General features: G+C 43.1%; 1 long non-coding RNA gene across 1 annotated transcript in view; it reads left to right on the top strand.

The window, feature by feature from the left end:
• Window positions 1-3,396: 3,396 nt before the first annotated feature.
• LOC140472978 (uncharacterized) overlaps window positions 3,397-6,348 on the top strand; it is a 54,821-nt gene continuing 51,869 nt past the window's right edge. Inside the window, exons 1-2 of the long non-coding RNA XR_011957997.1 lie at window positions 3,397-3,466; window positions 4,472-4,565. This is a non-coding gene — a long non-coding RNA (uncharacterized lncRNA). The remainder of the gene's footprint in view (window positions 3,467-4,471; window positions 4,566-6,348) is intronic.

Here is a 6,348-nt window from a genome sequence, read left to right as displayed (position 1 = left end):
ATCTGTTCCTTAAACCAGCTCCACATTTCCATTGTCTCCATCCACTACATTTCGGTACCCCATCCTATGCATCCTAATTCTTGCTGAATCGCATTATAATTGCCACTGCCCCATCGATAAGTCTTCACCTGTGGCATGTACCTATCCCTTTTCATCACCAAACTAAACATAACTGAATTATGATCACTCTCTCCAAAGTGCTCACCTACAACTAAATCAAACACCTAGTCCAGTTCATGACCGAGCACCAGATCCAATGTGGCTTCCCTCTTGTTCGGCCCTTTGACATACTGTGTCAGGAAACCCTCCTGTACACATTGGACAAAAACTGATCCATCCAAAGTACTAGAGTTATAGCATTTCCAGTCAATGTTGGGCAAGTTAAAGTCCCCCATAATGACCACCATGTTACTTTCACTCCTACCCAGAGTAATTTTGCTAATCATCTCTTCCCCCTCCCTGGAACTCTGTGGTGGCCTATAAAAAATCCAAGACGTGTGACCTCCCCTCTCCTGTTTCTAACCTCAGCCCACACTACTTCAGTAGACAAGTCCTCATCAAATGTTCTCTCAGCCACCGTTATACTATCCGTGACTAACATGACATGCATGGGCCTATTGTGGTGCTTCAAATTCCATGAGGCAGCCATACTGTCTATGACAGACAAACTCAGTCTGGAACCTCCTCTATCCTTAAGACCTTATGCACTGCCTACGCTCCTCCATTTCCACTTTGCACGTTCGCTTTTCAACCCACCCCACCTGCATCACTCGACAATTGGAGCTGTCAAGGGCAGAAGTCTGTGGAATACCCTCCCTAACCTTCTCTATCCTCCGTTAAGATGTATTTTAAAATCATTCTCCTTCATCAATGTTTTCATCATCCATGAAGCACCATAGGAGATTTGCCATTATGAAAGATTCCATACAATGCAAGTAGTTGTTGGTAATGCTATACATTAGGAGAAACAGGAATGATGCTTTCAAAATTCTAACAAGAAAGTCACTGATAGGCGCAGTGTGTAGGCCAAATAACAACATCACATTGGGATGGGCAATAAACAACGAAATAACTAATGCCTGTAAAAATGGCATGTCTATTACCATGAGTGATTTTAATCTACATGTAGATTTGTCAAACCAGCTCAGTCAGGGTAGCCTTGAGGAGTTTATTAAGTGTATCCATGATAGTTTTTTTGAACAGTATGAAATGTAACCGACGTGGAGCATGCTATCAAAAATCTGGCCCCTGTGCAATGAGACAGGAATGATTAATGACCTCAGAGTTATGGATCCTCTTGGAAGAAGTGATCACTGTATGGTTGAAGTTAGAGTACATATGGAGAGTGTGAAGATAAAATTGAATAACTTCGTCCTGTGCTTGAAGACGGGGAACTAAAATAGAATGAGGGAGAACCTGGATAAAGTAGACTGAAAACAAAGATTTTATGGTGGGACAGTTGATGAGAAGTGAAAGAGTTTCAAAGACATTTTCGGAAGTGCTCAGCAAAGGCATATTCCAGTGAAAAGGAAGGACTGTAAGAAAAGGCGGTGTACAAAAGATAGGGAATTCTACACCATTTAGTTTATTCTCTGCAGTTGGAAAGATGCTTGGGTCTATTATCAGGGAAGAAATAACAGGGAAGCTCGATAGAAATTGTCCCATTGGGCAGACAGAGCATGGATTCATGCAGGGCAGGTCCTGCTTGACAAATCGTTTGGAATTCTATGAAGACATTTCAGGCAAGGTGGACAACGGGGGCCCAGTGGATGTGGTGTACCTTGATTTCCAAAAGGCCTTCAACAAGGTGCCACGCAAGTGGCTGTTGCATTATATAAGGGTGCATGGGATACAGTATTCGCATGGATAAAAGATTGGTTGACTAACAGAAAGCAAAGAGTTGGGATAAATAAGCCTTATTCTGGCTGGCAATCAATAACTAGTAGTGTGCCTCTAGGATCAGTGTCGGGACTGCAATTATTTAGAATTGATACCGATGATTTGGAGTTGGGGACCACATGTAGGGTTTCAAAGTTTTCATATGAGACTAAGATAAGTAGCAGAACAAAGTGTGCGGAGGACTGAGAAACTTTGCAGGGGAACAGAGATACATTGAGTGAGTGGGCAATGGTCTGGCAAGTGGAATATTATTTTCATAAATGTAAAGTCATACTCTTTGGTTGGAGTAACATTAATAAAAAGGTTATTGCTTGAATTTTAAAAAAAAGTTACATTATTTGCTATGCAGAGGCACCTGAACATCCTTCTGCAGGAGGGTTGGTCACCAGGTACAATAATCAATTCAGAAGGCAAATGGAATTTTGTCCTTCACTGCTGAAGGGATTGTGTTTAAAAGCAGAGGTTATGTTCTTGCTATAGTGGGTGCTGGTGAGGCCACACCTGGAGTACTGCATGCAGTTTTTATCTCCTTACGTGCTCAAGGATGTACTGGCACTAGAGGGGGTGCAGAGGAGGTTAACTATGTTGATTCCGAAGGTGAGGGGTTTGGCTTAATACAGACTGAGTAGATTGGGATTATATTCAATGGAATTCAGAAGAATGGGAAATATATAAAATAATGAATGGAATGAATAAACTAGAAGTAGAGAGGATGTTTCCACTGGCAGATGAAGCCAGGACAAGAGGGCATCACCACAAGATTAGAGGAAGCAAATTTAGGAGTGAATTGAGAAGGAATGTCTGACCACGATGGAGTGCATTGCCCAGGTAAGTAGTTGATATTAGTTCAATTAACTTTTTAAAGCTAAGTTAGTTTTATTTTAAGAAGAAATAACTATTGAAGGAATATGGTGAGAATATGGATAAATGGTTCTGCATCCACGAAATGATCAGCCATGATCTTATTGAATGGTAGAGTAGGCTCGAAGGGCAGGACGGCCTTCTCCTTTTCCAAAGTCTTTTGTTCTTATGTTATGCATTCCTCCCTCACACGTGACTTGGAGATGCTGGTGTTGGATTAGGATGGACAGAGTTAAAATTCACAGAACACCAGGTTATAGTCCAACAGGTTTATTTGGAAGCACTACTTTGCTGGTCCTTCATCAGGTGGTTGTGTGATTTTAACTTTGTCCCACACTCTTGTAACTGAGAAATAGCAACAAAAGCCACGAAGCAGTGCGCAAGCTCCAGCCAACAGTTGGTATTGTGGACAATGAAGAAGGTTATCTCAGAATACAATGGGATATTGATCAGATGGGCCAATGGGCTGAGGAGTGGCAGCTAGGATTTAATTAGGTTAGGATAAATGGTTGGCAAAAACCGGTTGGACCGAAGATGTGATTGATGTCAGCGGCGGACCAATGCAGAGGCAGGGGCGGAGCTGGAGGACCTGGCGGGGCAGTTGGTCCTCCGACCAATCAGTGAATAAGGGCGGGACTAGACTATACCACCTGATCATCCTCGCGCTGGGCGCGGATGTTCGGAATGTCTGCACGGAGAGTTGTCGGTAAGGAAAGAAATAAACAGCAGGAAGCGGGAGGGAAATGGTGTTGGTATGGTCTGAGAGGTTTTACAATCATTTGGTACACATCGAAAAATACAAATTTGAAACTTACAGTCCAGTTTTTGCAGCAAACGCGAAAATGCCTCGTTGAGTAATCGGCCCGAGTGAGCGCCGCCATCTTTATTCGGGGCAATGATTCACTGGACACGTGCGCGGCCGCCAGCTTTGTAGGGGGCAAAGTTCAGAGGAATGTGTGTACAGCCTTCCCTGGTAAAAAGAGTCATAGGGCAGGATTTACACAGAGCGCATTCATTTAAATGATTTGGATGTGAATAGAGACTGTATAGTTCGTAAGTTTGCAGGTGACACCAAAATTAGCGGTACTGTGGACAATGAAGAAGGTTTTCTCAGAGTACAGTGGGATATTGATCAGATGGGCCAATGGGCTGAGGAGTGGCAGATAGGATTTAATTTAAATAGATTAGGTTAGGATATCTGGTTGGCATAGGTTGGACCGAAAAAGTCTGTTTCTGTGCTCGACATCTTTGTGGGATCATAAAAGTGAACTCTGATCTGGTTCACCTCTGGGTTCTCTGATGTCCACTTGTTCATTATCTTGCTTCCTCAGTCTCTCATGGTTGTATTTTTGGTCTGTATGGTATTTTACTATTGCTTTCACAGCTGTTTTGTAAATGAATTGAAAAATGTAGAGCTGGAAAAACACAGCAGGCCAGGCAGCATCCGAGGAGCAGGAGTATCAACATTTCGGGCATAAGCCCTTCTTCAGGAATGTAAATGAATTGTCCACTGCTGCTTGGCTCCTGACCATATGCTGTTCCATTATCAGGTTATTTTTTCCACAATATCTTTGACAGTCAAGAATTCTTTTTTCCAATAAGCGAGTGCATTTTCCTTCAAATTCTGACAGTCAAATTCTGCACCATTTTCATTCCCTGTAATTCATATTGCACTCCCTGAAACATCAACTGTGTATTTCTCCTTCCACAGAAACCAGTGATCAATGCCAAAGGCTTGTTGCCTGTGGAGAGGGTGATGTTTGACTTCTTTGTACTGCTGAAGTTTTTATGGTGAAGGTGGTTGGGTAAGAGACATTACAGATTATTCACTCAATGATATTGAAGTGTAGAAGATATTTGTACAAATCATCATGGTTTTAATTTCACAAAAATATTATTGAAAACTTTTGACATAAGGCTACAGATGGATAATATTGTGTCCAGTGACCAAAACCATTGCCAAATAAGCAGTTTTTCAAGAATGCCTTAAAGGAAGAAGGGTTAGAGTGGGGATTCCTGACCATGTTCCCGTGGAGTCCATAGAAATAGTCACACAGGTGAACTCAAAAATAAATACATCATTGAGTGTTTGAACTAAAATGAGTTGTTGAGATATGAAAGGGTGTGTGGTGCAGGGAGATAGTAATGATTACAGCCAGGAATTAATTCAAAGGTGCAAAAGTAAATTGTTGTTGCTTACAAATGGGATTGATCAGCTCGTTTTGGGACAAGTGAGCACTTCGGCAGTAGAGTTTTCAATACTCTTGATATTATCAGGAGGGTGAATGTGGGATGCTGGCCATGAGTGGGTTTAGATAATGAAATCTAGAGTCTCATAAAAAAGAATAAATGAAAGTTTCAGCAAATGAGCTGAGACTGTGGTGAGGTCAGGTGATAGCACTGAAGTCGAAATAGTGGACTTGGAGGGGGTCTGGCCTGTCATCCTTACCTCATTCAGCTGTTTGTCAGTTTGTGAATCAAGTCTGTAACAAGCTCAGGAACTGAATGGCCCTGGTAGAACCCAATCTGGGCATCGCTGAGCAGGTTATTGCTGAGCAGGTGCTTGACAGCACTGTCGATGAGACCTTCCATCACTTCACTGCTGAGCGCGTGCGGACTGATGGAGGGGATTTGGCTGAGTTGGATCTGCCCTGTGTTTTTGTGTTGGAACATCTCTGAGCAATGTTCCACAAAGTCGGTTGGTGCCAGTGCTGGAGAAGTACTTGCCTTGATGGACAGCAAGTTCTGAAGCACAGCCATCAGTACGGATGCCAGAATATTGGCAGGGCCCATAGCCTTTACACTACTTATCAATTTCTTGATCTGATTTGAAATGATTCAATTTGAAATAAACCAAGTCGATTGATATCTGTGATGTAAGGGACCAATGGAGAAGACTCATCCACTTGGCACTGCTGGCTGAAAATCGCTGCTAATGCTGTCCTCTTATCTGTTGAAAGGATGTGTGAGACCCTCCATCAGTAAGGGTGGGGATATCTGTGATGCTGTAATTGTCCATCACTACTCTTGACTAGGTGTGACAGAACTCAGATCTAATCCATTGGTTATGGGGTCACTTAGTTCTATTTGGTGTTGCTTGGTCGCTGCACCAGGTTGGCACCTCATTTTTAGCTTTGCCTGGTGCTGCTGGCATGCCCTTCTGCATTCACCATTGAACCAGGGTTGATTCCCCTGGCTTGATGTGAATGGTTGAATGAGGATATACTAGGCCATGAGATTTCTGATTGAGTTGGAGTACACATCTGCTGCTATTGTTGGCCCACAGTGAGGCAGAAGTTGCAGGGTCAAGATGGCTGATTGTGTTGTTGTATTTGCTAGTGCATTCCTTTTAGATTAGATTACTTAGTCTGGAAGCAGGCATTTCGGCCCAACAAGTCCACACTGACCCGCCGAAGCGCAACTCACCCAGACCCATTCCCCTACATTTACCCCTTCACCTAACACTACGGACAATATAGCATGGCCAATTCACCTAACCTGCACGTTTTTGAACTGTGGGAGGAAACGGGAGCACCCGGAGGAAACCCAAGCAGACACGGACATGGGGAGAATGTACAAACTCCACAC

The sequence above is a fragment of the Chiloscyllium punctatum genome, unplaced genomic scaffold, assembly GCF_047496795.1.
Source record: "Chiloscyllium punctatum isolate Juve2018m unplaced genomic scaffold, sChiPun1.3 scaffold_483, whole genome shotgun sequence".
NCBI classification, from domain to species: domain Eukaryota; kingdom Metazoa; phylum Chordata; class Chondrichthyes; order Orectolobiformes; family Hemiscylliidae; genus Chiloscyllium; species Chiloscyllium punctatum.
This window is presented reverse-complemented; position numbering and strand designations above follow the sequence as displayed.